The sequence below is a fragment of the Macaca fascicularis genome, chromosome 5, assembly GCF_037993035.2.
Source record: "Macaca fascicularis isolate 582-1 chromosome 5, T2T-MFA8v1.1".
NCBI lineage: Eukaryota > Metazoa > Chordata > Mammalia > Primates > Cercopithecidae > Macaca > Macaca fascicularis.
Window position 1 is genome coordinate 167,075,379 of NC_088379.1, and position 17,124 is coordinate 167,092,502.

At 34.2% G+C, this 17,124-nt stretch overlaps 1 protein-coding gene across 5 annotated transcripts in view; it reads right to left on the reverse strand.

Moving 5' to 3' along the window:
- Positions 1 to 14,847, reverse strand: part of FSTL5 (follistatin like 5) — an 812,423-nt gene extending 797,576 nt beyond the window's left edge. For all 5 annotated transcript variants that reach the window (XM_005556204.4, XM_005556203.4, XM_005556206.4 and 2 more), the window contains exon 1: positions 14,436 to 14,847. The gene's annotated coding sequence lies outside the window, so the exon portion shown is untranslated. The remainder of the gene's footprint in view (positions 1 to 14,435) is intronic.
- Between the last annotated feature and the right edge of the window lie 2,277 nt (positions 14,848 to 17,124).

Genomic DNA, 17,124 nt, shown 5'->3' on the forward strand with positions numbered 1-17,124 from the left:
TACTGCAAGCTCAAAACCAAAATCTTTTGTATGTGTGTGTCATTTACCATGTGATCATGGCTCTGTGGCCCACGGAGTTCTAATATTCAAAAATTATTTTGAAAACACTCCCAAAACCAAAGTGTCTGTATGTTATCTGTTTAGAATTATCAACAAATCTGGAAATGTTGAGTAATTGAAATGAAACCCATACAAAAGATTCTTCCCACTAAAAGTCTATGTGTGCTGTGTGCGTTGGCTCATGCCTGTAATCCCAGCACTTCGATGGCTCAAGCCTGTAATCCAGGCTGAGTCAGGAGTTCGAGATCACCCTGGGCAACATAGAGAGACTGCCCCCCACCCCCCACCAACCATCTCTCCAAAATATAAAAATATTAAAAAAAAAATTAGCCAGTTGTGGTGGCTAGAGTTCAAGAACAGCATGGGCAACATAGAGAGACCCCCATCTCTACAAAGAAATCTAAAATTAAAAAAAAAAAAAAATTAGCTCTGTGTGTTGTTGCATCTCTGTGGTTCCAGCTACTTGAAGGGCTAATGTGGATCAGCACCCCCAAGCATCACTAGAGCCCAGTAGGTGGAGGCTGCAGTGAGCTGTGATCATGCCACGGCACTCCAGCCTGGGTGACAGAGTAAGACCCTGTCTCTCAAAAAATAAAAAATAAAAAAGTCAATGTAGTTTCAATTTGTCTATATATTTGTATCTGTGTGTGTATATGCATATGTGTGTGTATGTATATATGTGTGTATAAGTATATGTGTGTATCTGTATATGTGTGTGTATCTGTATATGTATATATATGTATATAACAGGCTTCTGAAAAATATTTTTGTTCCTGGTAGAAATGCTACCTTATGATTTCACTTACTTTGTAACTTAGTTTCAATACTATGTTCAGTTTGACATCTGTTAGTAAGATAAAACATGTGGAGTATGCCTGAAATAGAAGTTTGACTATTCCTCTATTTAGTGGTAAGACTTGAATGAAAAACAGATACATAACCACATTAATAAAATTTGTTTTATTTTTCCTCTAAATTAAGGAAATTTTTAATTAGTGGTGCTTTTGGTTTTTGCTAACAGTTTAGAACTTCTTAAAGAATATTGGCTAATCAGGATTATATCAGAATAATATATTTTGTTTGGAATCCTAGATATTTAAGAGATAAGTTATTTTGAAGAAATATTACATACTTGAGAAGGCCAAGTGCTTCCTAGAAAGACACACTGGGCCTAATGTGTTTAAAGGAAGACTTTAGACATGGAGGAAAAATCAGTTTACATGGAACATATAACAGTAAAGCCACAGAGTTCTTAATATAAGACAGAGATCATTGGGGCCTTTTGAACCAGAGAGAAACATGTGTGCTTCCTGTCTGAGACAGTATGGGCTGTACCTCCCAAAAACCTTGATGTCAGCTTGGTTCTACCTTAAAAGCTCTTCTAAAGTTTTATCAAAATAAATGAATAGTGTCTAGAAATGTGTCTGAGACACAATAATTGTTCAGTAAACAATTATTATTATTCTATGGCATCTAGTTTCATTGACTCTGTACAATCGAGTTGAGATTCTTTTAAGTTAATGTTCAAAGACATAAAGAAATGTTACAATAGAAGAATTACTACCATAAAAAATCATTAAAACAATACATTCACTAATAAGCAAATGTAAATAAAAATCCAGAGTGCATGTTTACTCTTAACAAAATTAAGGCACCAAACTCTATGGTTAAATAATATTTCAACCATTTCTAGTCTGAATGTATTGATGTAATCATCATAGAAAATAATATGACAATGCCTATTCCTTTTACTTAAAAGTGATCATGTGATTTTACCAAGCAATTCAACTTCTGGGGAAATGTTATAGAAATAAAAGCATAATTGAATTTCAAATATACATTTCAAAAGTTTGTGGATCACTAGACATTTACATAAACACTGCATGCCAAATAACAGCAAATTTTACTAAAATTTGGCTTTAATGTGTTCTCAATAAATCACATGTGCTACTATTAAACTTAAATTTCATATAGGAAAAATCAACTAATTACAAAAATGCCATTATAGAGAAATCAATTAATTTAGTATGAAATCAGGAATGAATAACACTATCACATGAAGCTATGTTAAATCATTAGAAATACAGTTTTGTTTCTTTTTCCAGAATGCTCCAATGGAGGTTTTCAACTGAATCATTAGGGCATATATGATACTCTTTCTTTCTGATAAAAAGAAAAAAGAAAAAAAATCAATTGGAAAAAGTTTTTAAATTAGCCGTTTTATATTTTGAGCAGGATGTTTAAAAATCATGTAGCAACATCCCAATCAAAATAACTTGAGATAGTTTTTATTTTCAAATATGTAAGGTATATAAATATGGGACATGGTCCTTGGTATGAAGTTGCTAACTGAAAACATGCTGTCTGTTTAACAGTTGCTGAAGACTGATATGCTCTAACTTTGTGCCAGTTTTAAAAGTTTGAAAGGTTCTGAAATAAAACAAAATGGGATGTTTAAGTTCATTGTAGTTGAGCTAAACAGAAAAAATTTAGGATATGACCTGCCATATTCTAATAACTATCACAGATTAATTTAAGCCTGCTGGTGCTTTACAGAAGCCTCTTGTATACTCGGCATCTTGTCATATTCTATTTTCTAGATCAAGAGCACAGTGTTAAGATCTAAAAACTGGGGCAGTAAAAGCCTGAGTATCACACAGCAGGGTTTCCATAGTGTCCTAACCATTTATAAATCAAATCCATTTAAGGCCAGTAATAAATAGGACACAGCAATTTCAAGAGAAACTGTGTGACTTCTTCAAATATTTAAACAATTCCAAATTTTGCAACTTCAAAAAGTTATTTTGCATTTAAAAATACCTTTATTTGCTCTACCTGAAGACTATTTTTGGGACAAAACAAAGTGGCACTAGAAGGCCAGAATCAGAATATTCTTAATGCCTTCTTGAGCTCCCTCTACTGATTTTTAGACAGTTTTTAGCTTAACCGAGATGTTCAGCAAAACATGTCTAATTAACTAGAAGTCCAGTAGAGTAGCATCCGGAGCAGTTTTCACAGCTGGGCACACAGTCTTACTACAGACATTATCAATTAAATTGTACTACTTGTGCACAGACAGGGAAACAAACTGAATGAAAGCCCTTTGACTTTCTCAGGCCTCAGGACATGTAGAGAAATAAGGCACTGGCTAAAAGAAAATAAACAGTTGCAGAGGGTATTAATTTGAAATTGTTGTTGTCATGAATTGTAAATAAGTGGAATTTAAATGCAAAGCATTTTCTAGAAACTTTCTCTTCAGTTTTTAATTATTTTTACTCCTATTAATTATAGCTCTATGAGAAATCTCACTGAGGAAATAATTCAGGAAAATCTTTGGCACAATTCATGCACTTCTTTCAAGTCTTATTTTCTTTGTAAGCGCACTAACTCTTGATATTCTGCCAAAGGATTGAGATATTGTGCATATAATTTTTGCATTTATTTTCTAAATGTATAGATGTATTTTTATTACTATTATTTTCTTTTGCTTTTTTTCCTACATGGTCCCATGATGTCACACTATTTGAATAAAGAATGCAATTTCATAATAACAAACAATCACTGTAGTTTTTCAAGCATGTGCACAAACCCAAAAAGCATTCTAAGCATTTATCTTTCCCTAATAATGCCATAGTGTCTGGGATAATGAATCATTGACATAAATACCAGCTCACTCAATCATTGCCTTAAAGGAACATACATTTTAGAGAACTTAAATTTTCTATGAAAAAATGTGAAGTTCTGAACAAATAAAGTGCACAGTGCTAAAAGGGTCTAAATTTATACTCAGAAATTAGATTTATGTCCCAGAATTTAGTTGCAACATGCTCTGTCTAGTATGTTTAAAAGTGGAAAGAAAAAAAAGTAACCGAATTAACATATTTCAAATACATTGTAGTGCCAAACAAAAATGAAAGCTAATTTTCATTAACAAGCAAACAACAAAAGGTAATTACTTTTTTCATGATATGTGCCTTCTGGTTTTTGCCAAGAATTTGACATTTAAGACTGAATAGAATTTAACAAATTGAAGTTCATTCAAGAGGATTTTAAGGTATTATATCAAATCAATACTTGATAATCATAAAGTTCTATTTTGTGAGTAGATGTTCCAGTATTCAACATTCTTCCACCCTAAATGTACTGACTTCTTACTGGATGATAAGCTCTTTCTTAAAGTCCCCGGGGCTTACTGATATCATGTTTTCTCCATTATAATTATGGATAAAAACATTCACACTTTTTAGAATGATAAGGAATATTAACTTTAATCAGAAACTACTTATTGAGTTCCTCAGAATGGCATGAAGTTGGAACCTATGATAATTCCTATCTTAGGTAGTACTCTTGTCCCTTAGTAATACTTTACCTGTTTTACTTTTTACCTGAACACTTATCAACACCAGACATTATATTATACTTTGGCCTTATTACTTTGCTTATTGTCTACCCTGTCACAGAGAGGGTAGGGCAGGTACTCTCTCTCTTATTGCTACTCAACCCCAGTACCTGAAAGGGTACCTGAAACATAGTAGGTATTTAATATATTTATTGAATTAATTTATTTCTCTTAAAATAACTATAACTTTTTTTAGATGGAATTTCACTCTTGTTGCACAGGCTGAGTGCAGTAGCATGATCTCAGCTCATCACAACCACTACCTCCTGGGTTCAAGTGATTCTCCTGTTTGAGTCTCCCAAGTAGCTGGGATTACAGGCACCTGCCACCATGCCCAGCTAATTTTTTGTATTTTTAGTAGAGATGGGGTTTCACCATGTTGGCCAGGCTCGTCTTGAACTCCTGACCTTAGGTGATACACCAGCCTCAGCCTCCCAAAATGCTGGGATTACAGGCTTGAGCCACTGCATCCAGCCAAAATAGCTATTATCTTAATAATATTTTTTAAAGTATTGTTTATAAAAGAATGAAAAATTGAATTTACCTACTAGTTAGTTGTCTTTAGTTTTTGTCAAGATAAAATTGTTTTAATTGTATATAAAAGATATAAGTGAAATGGCTTTTTTCTGTACAATTAATGTTAGTAAAAGCAATTGCCCAATAATTTACTAATCTTTAGACGCATAAACAAGAAAAAATGATCCATAGCACATAAATCTTTTTTGAAGATCTTTTGAACATGGCATTTTTTTCACATGTTGAAGTTTTTCTTTTAAAGTGAATCTAAAGTATATTTCTTACACTTTTCCTAAATAGCAAGTGTAAAATGTCATGTTCACTTTCTATGTAATTACTATATTATCTGTAAAGGAGCATAAATATAATATTAAATACAAGTTTCTGATTTGCATGAAAATAGTTCATGTTGCATGCAGTAAGGTCATAATAAAATATCCTTTGTGTGGTTCTCAATTAGTCAGAGACCAAAGTTAAAAATGAGAAAACACAGCAGACGACCAAACTCTAATATCAAAAAACATTAACCAAATCCATCATCATAGATCTATTATAGTTCAAAATGTACAAAGCATTATGTAATAAATGCAAGCATAAACAGAGAGTAAAATCCAATGAGGATCAATTAATTTATATATATATGAAGTAATCGTAAACTATGCAGGTTTTTTTTACACACAGAAGAAGTTTCTAGGCTTCTTCCTATAAAAGGATTAATTAGGAAGAAGAGCCTATGACACATTAACAAATCTAAAAGCAACTCCAGACTGTCTACTACATAGTTTAGATGATAAATTTAGGGTTAGAAAGAAGAGCCCAGTGGCATTCAAGCAATAAAGACTAAGGTTTAAGTAAAACTTCAACCAGGTACAGTAGGCAGAATGCTTCCTGAATCCCAGTGACACACACTCTTGTACAATCACCTCACCTTGTGTGTAGGCGGGACCTATAACTTGCTTTTGACCAATAGACCATGGCAAAGGTAATGTGCTATTGCTCTTGTGGTCACATTATATGACAAAAAGGAAGGGATTTAAAGATGTAATTAAATGTATATCAGAAGGGAAATTACCCTAGCTGGGCCTGACTGGATGAGTGAGTCTTTAAAAGCGGGGTTAGAGGTCAGAAACAGAAGTAGTCAGATTAATTCTTGTGCCAGCCTTGAAGCAACAAGTCTCCATGAGTTCTGAGCTGAAAAGAAACAACTCTAGCCAACTGTTAGGTGATCTTGGAGAATCCCAAGCCTCAAATAAAAACCCAGGGCTGGCAGAAACCTTGACAGTGAGGTCCTGAGCAGAGGAGTCAGCTAACCTGTACCCAGACTCATAGTTCATGGAAACTGGGAGATAATAAATGTTTACATGGCTAAGTCTGTGATAATTTGTATGTCACAACAGAAAACATACATATGTTTTAAAAACATGAACATTTTGGTGAGCTCCAGAGTGATACTGACATGACATTTACTGCAACAAAAACTACAACAACTCTGAAAATCACATGGGAGCACAATATGCTCTTAAACTATAAAAACATTTGACTGGATGCAGAGGAGTGGGACCTAAACTGGGATTCTTGAAAGTACAACAGTCCAGACAGGACATTGTGTTTATACAGAGGTAAGGAACTGTGTAATGGTTTAGATTTTAACTTATCTTTGTTTTGTATGCGTGCATTTCACATATCAGAAAATGGGAAAGCAGGTTGACTACTTGCAGTGTGTAGAACCAATTAGAAGAATCTTTAAAGCAGCAGTGTCAACTTAATGTGAAAATTGGAGATCTAATGATGATTTTTGAACACGGTGGCATTATAAAGCATATTTTAATCAAGAGAAATCCAGAGAAGATATGAAATCTGTAACAGCAGGACATAAAGAGTAGGACCTGATCATGCAGTTGACTTCAGACAAAACTTGGTCTGAGTCTCAGCTCTGTAAGTAATACCTTAAGATTTGGTTTCAGAAGACATACAAACATGAAAAAAATGCTCCACATCACAAACCATCAGAAACATGCAAATCAAACCACAATAAGACACCATCTTGCACCAGTCAGAGTGGTTATGATTAAGAAGTCAAAAAACAACAGATGCTGGTATGGCTGCAGAGAAAAGGGAAGTCTTATATGCTATCAGTGGGAATACAGACTACTTCAGCCACTGAAGAAAAGCAGTTTGGAGATTTCTCAAAGAACTTAAAACTGAAATACCATTTGACCCAATAATGCAATTGCTGGGTAGATAGCCACAGGAAAATTAATCATTCTACAAAAAACATACATGCACTTGCACGCTCATTGCAGCACCATTCAGTATAGCAAAGACATGGATTCAACCTAGGTGTTCATCAATGGTAGATTGGATAAAGAAAATGTGGTACACATACACCATGTAATACTACACAGCCATAAAAAAAGATACAGTCGTGTCCTGTGCAGCAATGTGGATGCAGCTGGAGACCATTATCCGAAGCAAATTAACCCAGGAACAGAAAATCAAGTATCCCATGTTCTCAGTTATAAGTGGGAGCTAAGTATTGTAAACACATGGACATAAGGATGACAATAACAAACACTGGAGTCTACAAGAGTGGAGTGGTGGGAGGGAGGCAAGGGCTGAAAAACTAATTATTGGATATTATGCTTAGTATCTGGGTGATGGGATCACTCATACCCCAAACCTCAGCATCAGGGAATATATTCAGGTAACAAATATGCACATATATCCCCTGGATCTAAAATGACAGTTGAAAAATAATTCAACTTTTTTTTTTTTTAAAAGATGGTTTCCCTATATCTATTTTATAAGGTGTTGTGCATATAAAAATGAAACTGTGTTTATAAATGCTTAAGACTATGCATGGGATATTATGAATTATCAGAATTTTGTCTCAGTTATTATTACAGCAGGAAGAAACAAGAATAAGGAGACTAGTGTAAAGAATATCAGAATAATTCTGTCTCAGTTTGGACAGTCTGAGTCAAGGTAAATACGATGAGAAAAGTAGAGAATCAGATAAAGCTACATGATAAAGTGAGGGATGTAAAACTTGTGTACCTGCTGCATATTGTATAGGAAGAACGATGCAATTTTTAAACATCTATAAATTTTTAGACCAAAGTAAATTGAAAGAGAATTTGTCATTAACTGACTGGCAGAAAAAGTAGAATAGGGGATCATGTCAGGGATGAGATCATGAGTTCATGGGGTTTGTGCTGTCACCATGAAATCAAAGTTAAAATGTCCAGCAGACCTTTATAAATACATTAATGGACTTCAAATCTGGGTCAGAGCTAAAGATTTGGAGGATATCTGTGAAGAGATGATAATTGTAGCTGCTGGAGTGAATGGGCTTCCTAGGGCTCCACAGAGAATGAGGAACAATGAGTTACACGAATAGTATACACAATCTCGTAAACATTTCAAGATTAAAAACGTTTATGCCAGACTTCGTGTCAAAAGTGAAACATTGATTATTGCTAACCGATATGTAAAATATAGAATCAAAGGCCCTATATGTTTTCCACTTTAAAGTTAAACTTTCTTAAGAAAATCAAACTTTTCTATCTCCTTTGGGATCCACTTAATAAAGACAACCAAAAACTTGTCTAATGGGGATTCAGTAGGGAGTCTGATCAACTTTCTGGCTCACCTGGGAGCTGTGTTATAATTATTGCAAACAGCAGTCACCGCTTCTCTTTCTCAGTCACCCTAAATGCTATATGAAAACGAAGAGCAACAGCTAGTGGCCACTACTCCCCTTTACATCAAATATAATTAGATAGAAACAATAGAATAAAGTATTTAATGTTTCCAAAGTTTTCAAGAGCCCACCTTAGATTACCTCCTTGGTATTGTGCTTCAAAGCTAGTCATTTGTTTTGATTATTTTATTTAATCTTGATTTAACCTCACGGACTATTCAAAACTTTAGTAACTAACTAATCTGAAGGATTACGTGTGAGTAGCAGTTGATACGACAAAAGCTGATTGCTTGAAATGGTCTAAATGTCAACAAGTATTTGAATTTCATCTCCAGTAGGACTTTTAAGGGAAAAAGAAAAACAACTTGAATTCCTAAGAAACATTATCTACTCTATTCTATTGTTTCCTATGCTGTTTGAAGCACCAAGGAAAACATTGGCTGCTGCTAATATTTTGAATATTCTATGAGATTAATTAATGTAGCATCTTTATAACATGAAATACAGAGGAAAAACTCCTTAAGGTCTTTGGTATTATGCATTCTAAAGTGTGTATACTAAAGAATATATGCCATAAAATAAATTTCAATGACCTAACAATTAAGGAATAGTCTTGGGGAAATAATAAGAGGCATTTACATGTAGTAAAGAGATTATCATAGTAAAAAAGCTGAGTTTTGAAAAGGACATAGCTAGTTGGACTTCTGACCTAAATAGAGGTACTAAACATGTAAACTTGGTTTGATTCCCTAATTCACCTATTCCTAGTTGCGTGACCTTAGGATACAGTGGTATGGAGATTTGATGTGAATTTCTGCTTTCTCGTATTAATATGAATAATTAAGAAATGAATAACATCAATCTTTACAAAGTCATGCAAACGTTACATTACTTAATGTGGGTGTATGGCCTGATATCAATAAAATATTGTGAATACCTATTAATACTTTGAATGGTATCTATGTCTATCTTATTGCTCTTCCCAGATGAAAAAGCAAATCCAGGGTCCAAGACAAAATGATATCAACAGGCACTCCATTATGAAGCAACAAATGTTTTTACTAGCACCAACTCACTGGCTCCTTTTCTTTAGAAATATGAAGGGCCAGATTCCATAAACCTAAGTGAGGCAGCTCAGAGTCTGACAGTAGAGTCACAGCAATTACTGGGGCTTTGAGAAAAGGGGCATGTAACTACAGAGGGCAGGTAGGCATTTGTGTTTTCATGTAAGTACCTTTACTTTTAGGGTTTTGGAATTTTAAAAATAATAATAACTCCAGAGACAATAAAGCAATATCTAATATGTTTTGTGGAAGTGGTCCAACTACAAAAGGTAAATTATTTCCATTTCATCATCATCTTTGGGGAATATAGTTCAGGTGTGTGTTTTAATTGCTACTGTATGTATGTCTTAATTGCCACCTTGGTGCTATATTCACAGAGAAAATACATCAGTAAAGTAAGTTTCTCTATTACAATATACATTTAAACACTACTCAATGAAGAAGTATTTTAAAATATTTTGCTTTAGAATTGTTACTTGTGCAATGAACTAGTTATGAGTTGAAATAATATCCTGTGTATTGACATGCAAATGAACTCACTAAGCAACCACTTTGCTTTACAGATTTGTATAATTTGATACCAAAAGCCACATTAAATTAATATTAATTACTTGATTTTAAACCAAGAAAGTTCAGAGTGAAGCTGTTCTCCTATTTCACCACATTTATGCATGAAAACATTAATACACAAGGAATAAAAATATGTTATGGGCAGGGATATCCAGGCTCTGTTCTACAGAGGTGTATGGCTTATTATCTGAAGATTTGTAGGAAGTAAACTTGATGTTTTACTTTTATAGACTGTAATTTCCAAATCCTTTATCAGAACTCATATTTTTTCATAATTAATGTGGTGCTATAAACTCTTCATTATGCACACATCTATTTTGTTTTTTTATTCCTGGCAAATATTCATTTTCAATTGTTCCTTGCCTTGCCAATCAGCATGAGAGGTTCTAAATGTCATTTTAATGCCAAAAAAAAAAAAAAAAACTGGTATGTGCACAAGCATTCTAGTCGAAATAAAAAATAACAATAATTAGAAGCCAAATTTGCCACTAAAAGTTATATATTGTATTACAGTTTATTATCTAAATTATTTTGTACTAGCTAGCATGTCTTTAACTTGCATGTTCTAGGTCATCCCCCTTGCATGTTTATTGTAAAGTAGAATTTACATATATATGTGTATATACATATATGTGTAAATATGTGTGTACATACATACATTCATACACTCTAATTGTCTCAATACTTATACTATTATTTAATTCATCCTCTTTCAGAAAACTCATTGGAACTCTGAGTTTATCAAAACATGGTCCCATCCATTATAATAATATCAATTCCTCAATACTAAGGTGATTTAAAACACAGAGGGACCAATTGCTTTGCTGTGTGGTTACCAATTTAATTGGAAAATTAGGGTATTTCTACAAGCTATTCTACAGCTAATCTGAAGTAGGCTATACCCCAAAGACTTTGGAGGTGTTGAAGCAGAAGGTGATTAACTCTGTTTGGTAAAGGATAATTGGTCACTTGACTCTTAGAATAATGCTAACAACAGGAAGTATTTTTTCTAGCTTATTAGTTCACAAGAGTCTTTTGAGCTTCATAATATATAAAGTACTAAAAAATACAAGAGATACGATGGCAATTTTGGGCAAATATGAAGAACTAATGGAAAGATGTCATTCAAGGCCTTTGGGTCTCATTGATAAATGAGCTTTAAATATTATTTTTTAAATGGTCATTATTCAAAGAAAATTATCAATAAATTATTAGGCAAATAACTTCTTAAATATCATTTAAAAGGGTATTTTTATTTTTTTCAAACTTTTTAGAGTATTTCAGATTTATTATGACTTGTATTTCTCTATCGCCCATCTTAGTAACTAGAAAAAAAAGAAAGAAAGAAAGAAAGAAAGCAATATACAGCCTTGATAATAAAAATTCCAAATTGATTCACCCTTATCTTAAATCTCACAAAACATATACAGGAATGCATTTTATTTGTAAGGAGAAACAATCTATCTATAAATTTCATTTTTGACTCAATTTTTAGTTTGATTGATGACCCTTAAGAGGTTGAGAAACAAGAAAGACAAACTGAGCATGTCATGTAATATATAATTACATTATTTTAATAATTTTCTATAGACTTTATGAAGTTCGTCACTTTTCTGCAAACAGTGCTGCATATATTTGCCGTGTGTCTGTAATGAAATGAGTTAATGTCTTAACAAGCCATCCAGTGTTGTGTTACTGAATAATCCTTTACGTTTTACATGAATTCATTATAACTCCAAAATATGGTCATTTCTTTGTGGATCAAAGACTTAATAAAGGGCCACCACATTTGAATATCTTTCATATGTGTCTTCAAAGTTGGCACTTTTATTAGTTCCAGTGGAAATGTTATTCTGTATTTAAATAGTGTCCCCTATATGCTAAATTTGGGCTTATGATGGGAATCTAATTTTACCTTATTTCAGGACTAAGATACAAAAGCTAAAAGTGTAGAAAAATCAGAAAAAAAAAATGCTTCTAATATTTTAAATTTGCAATCTCATTGACTCAACCTTTGGTTATTATTGCTAGTAGCATAGTTTGACTTCAGTGTTTAACTATGTTATTGTTAGATGAAACACTAAATTTCATCTTAAAGAATTCCATATTTTGGCAGTTCAAGGTAAATGTTTATACTTGAATAAAGACATACATCTTGGAAAACTTTGTGCAAATGGAAGTCAATGACACATTCAGGTACATTTTGAGTAAATGTAATGTTTATATATAGTACTGCCTTTCAAATAAGTTATAAAATTAAGATATATGTTAATGTTTCAAGATAATAAAATTGAAAATAAAATAAGCCGTAATTCTGTTAGAAATTTCACAGCCTAAATATTTATATCAATACAATTAGTTTTAACAAGAAAATTTCATAATTTATAGTGGAAAGAATGATTCCTTGTGTATTTAAAGGAGATTATGTTGTATAAACTTCCTAGCTCAGTGTTTTATATATTCTTTTTTGCCCCTCTACCCAATCCGGGCTTTCAAAATTTGTATGAATATTTAATTTAAGATCACATGACTGATGTGAATCTTACAAAGAATATCTGTTTAGGGTAAAACATGTGAACAACTTCAAAAGATTTACATTTGACCTCTAGTATTTGCAACAATATGCATTTCTTGTGGTAATCACTGTCTTGTAGGGCTGTGTAGTAAATACAATGAAAAATCTCTACCTAGAGGATTTAGTTTAAATCATAACATTCTAAAGCTAAACTTCATCCTAGTAACTCTAATACAACTAGAGTAGAAATTTTATGATATTTTAAAATATACAAATATTTAAGCCTAACTTAGTGTACTCCTGCTGAAAAGCATAGCTCTCTTCAGTGAATAATACTTATTAAGTATGAAACAGCTTTATATTTAACTCATTCCTATTAATATTGGACGTCTACTTTGCAACCTAAACTCTCTCTCTCTCTCTCTCTCTCTCTCTCTCTCTCTCTGGAATGTAAAGGAAATATCCCCCACCCCCATGCTTTTCCAGCCATCATTTATACTTAATCTAATGTCACTAAATGACATAAATGAGAGACCACAATTCCATTTATCAAGCAAACCATCACACCTGTCAAAGTTATGAATAGTAATAAGAAATGCAAAGAGCACAAGATAACTTCTATCATTTAATAATTGCTCAGTATGAAAAGTACTGTTCGGTCGTTTTCCACACTGAATTATTTCTCTGGACACACTCAGAACACACTGCCAATTGACAAAAGGAACATAGCTTCAAAAGAAAATCTTCTAAGTAGAGAAAAGCTCTCTGTTAAGCATGCAAGAGGTTAAACATTGCTGAAATAGTGAGACATTTTCTCAGCCCACGCTTCCCAGTTCCATTCAATTACCAACAGCACAAGTGACTATAATACAAGCTAATACTGTATTATTAAATCAGAGCTTCCCATTTACATCCACCTCTAACCTGAGGGGGTGGCAAGGGGATGACATTTGCTAGTCAACAGCAGAACAAACAGCCCCCAACTTGGAAATACACATGACCTTGGGGTGTGGAATGCTCAGAGACTGAGTTTCACAAGTTTTATTTGGATCTACTGCATAACAACACATCTAAATGGACCCAGCATGATATAAATGTTTCTATCCCTACCTCCTCCCTTCCAAAAAATGTTAAGAGAGCTCTGCACTTTGAAATCTATGCTTTAGATATAGGAAATAATATTGTTGATTAACCAGAGATTAGTCCATTCAGATAATTATTTGATTATATTTGTTCTAAACAACTTGTTGGTTGATTTATTTAATATCATTTGCTAATATATTTGGAGGGTTTTCTGGAATGGTTCCTTTGAACCCTGCTGAAAGCATTGCTCTAAAATATTTATATTTATAAAGCAAGATATAACATAATGACATTAACTTCACAAAAAGCAAAGCTCTCAACTTCCCCTCTAGAATTTAGTGCATAATCACTAACAGATGATCTTGTAATAATGATAATAGTAATTATTAAAATATTTTTGCAATCATTGCCAAAAGTCCAGTTTTCAAATTGTAAAAATAAACAGAACTTGTTTTTAAATTTTTGTGTAGCAGTCCTTATGTCTCCCCCACTTGTAATCATTTATAACAATATTATTTTTCTTACCTTATTTTAACAGTCACAAAAGTCCCCCAGAAAGATTCCTAAACGCTGTGGAAATACAAATCACAATTAAAAAAAAAAAAAAGAAAGAAAGAAAACCACTAAGAAGATCGTCTTAGCTGGGAAAAAAATAATAAATAAAATAGTTTCGTCTAAAACTATAGAAATCTCCAAAGTCAAGCCTGAATGAGCGCCCAGGTGGCAAACAGAGGAGTCTCTCCCACGTCCGATACCACACTCCTTTGTCAAGTTGATATGGGTCCTGTTGGTGAAGCGGGTCCCACAGGGCACAGAGGGTGCAAGAGGGCGTTGCCTCCAGGTGCTGGAGCAACTGGTCCGCTCGCGTCTCAGTTTCAGCACCGACAGCACAGTGGACAGTACCAGCTCCTCTCACCTCCAGTTTGTCTCAGTCACTGAACCAGGCTGATTCTCGCTCCTCCTCCCTAGGCAGGAGCTGCTGCCACTCAACCCGGGGGTGCCCCGCCCCCACCATCTGACGTAACTATTTTGCATATCAACTCGCCGAGAAGTGAGGGGCCGCCCCCTTGACTGGGCTTCTGCTAGGGTCAGCTGCGGCAATCGAGGCTACAAAATCCAGGTTTAAGGTCAGCGTGGGCATCTTTGGACTTCAAGATGTATTCTCAACCAGTCCAGTGGAAATTAAACGCTTTGGCGGTGCTGGAGCCTTTGCCTTCGCTGGGACTGCCGTTTCTGCGCACTCTAAGATCTCTGCGGGCACAGCTCTGGAAGGAAGACGGGGCGGAGAGAGGTGGCAGTGGAGCGCGGAAAGGACCGAGTGGGAGGCGGGTGGGGAGGAGACGGAGAAATAGAATGAATCGATTCAACCGTTCTTGAAAACATCTCCCATCCTTTTGATCTTCCTGGCCAAACTTTGCTGCCTCTCACTGCTATTTGGTTATTTGAACGCATACGTATGTGGTGTTCCTACTCCTTTCCCTCGGTTCACGGAGCCGCTGGAGGGAGTCGCTGCTGCAGAAACTTGCCTGGAAGAAAAAAAAAAAAATCTTGAGCAGCGAGAGGAAACGTGAAAGCTTGCAGCGCTAGCCATCATTTCTAAACAGAATCTTAAAAATAAAAACAAAAAGAATTACGAGTGCTCCATAGTATATATTATACTTCATATTCGTTCCAATAAAACCTACAGAACCTTCCCTATTCATTATCATGATTTAAATATATCCTCAAACTGTATAGACTTGGAGATTCCACAGTAAAAAAATAAATAAATAATAAAAGTGAAAGTTCTCAGCTTCAACTTCCACTGCCAAAATTCTGAAGGTTATGCAATATTTATTATGTCTACTATATCAATTGTTCTATGAAAGATGGAGTATGCTGGAAGCATTACATAGCCTTTAGCAATTCTCTCAGTATTTGTGATATTTCTTGTCCCAGTGAAGCTCTAGCGGCCTTAAAGGCAAGAGAAAGGGGGCCTGTCATGCCAAATTCCACGGACTGCTTAAACTTGTAAACAAACATTTTCAGTGAACTGAAGTAATCAATCATCCAGAAGGGTGATTATTCACATTCCATGCATGTATCCCACCTACAGTTAACATGACTTACTTGGACAGAAAAGTGGATATCTAAAACTAAGCTTAATTTTCTTAAGTTGGATAAAACATGTTTAATAAAAAAGATTGTTTACTCAAAAAATGTCATAGCATTTCACACATCGTTTTCCATCAGAATGCCTACATACTGATATGTGTCATCATATTCCAGGAGTCTGATAGCATCTAGCACTGGATCCACTCACAAGCCTTTTCAGGGACTCTAATAAAATGAATACACTTGTTTATTCCTCCATCAGGAAAAATAATAAATTTTATTTTCTGTGATATTAAGAAGTTTTTTGAGGAAGTCTATTTACTTTGTGGGCCCATACCCCCAAACTCCTTCTTTCTAGTTACTTAAAAAATAAAAGATAACAGAGGAAAAAAACTATGGTATTTTTGCTTGAAGGAAGGAACATTTTTTTTATTCTGATTCACACCCACATAAACCTTTCTCTATGGCTTTATTCCAGAAATTGCCCGTTTCTTTTCTGAACGTACAATCCCTAGTACTATTTCTCCAACACACCTTGACCGTAAGTTTCACATTTTGGGTAATCTGCAATGTTTTTGTTTTCTCAGACAACTACTGATTTTACATTTATAAGTGTCAAGTGCCATGACTTTTTGCACAGATACACACGCATGTATTATGAGTTCTTCAGTTCTCAAAGTCATTTTAATAATGGTGGCAGACACCATGATATGACAGGAAAGATGATCTGTGGGGGCAGATGGGTGTTGCACAATTGTAATTACAATGGTGCCAACTGAATAACTTAGACTGGCTATGGCGCGCATGATATGCTTCTTTTGGGAACATCACATAGCACACTTTGGTCTGCTTCATGCCAATGTGCTGAAATGTCAGAGAAATCTTGATAGTTCCTTTTAGCAATGTAGAGAGTACATGACGTATGCTTATAAAATTCCACCAAGACCTATGTTGTTTGGATAATGGACACTATTTTTCAGTTTACTCCAGTGATCATAATGTTTTGGGCTATGAATTCAATTAAAGCAGTCATAATATTATTGAAAAGCCTGAGGGAATAAAACTGGAAAACAAATCTTCCTTTCAAAGATGGAAAGGAAAACCAAATCATTTTCTCATT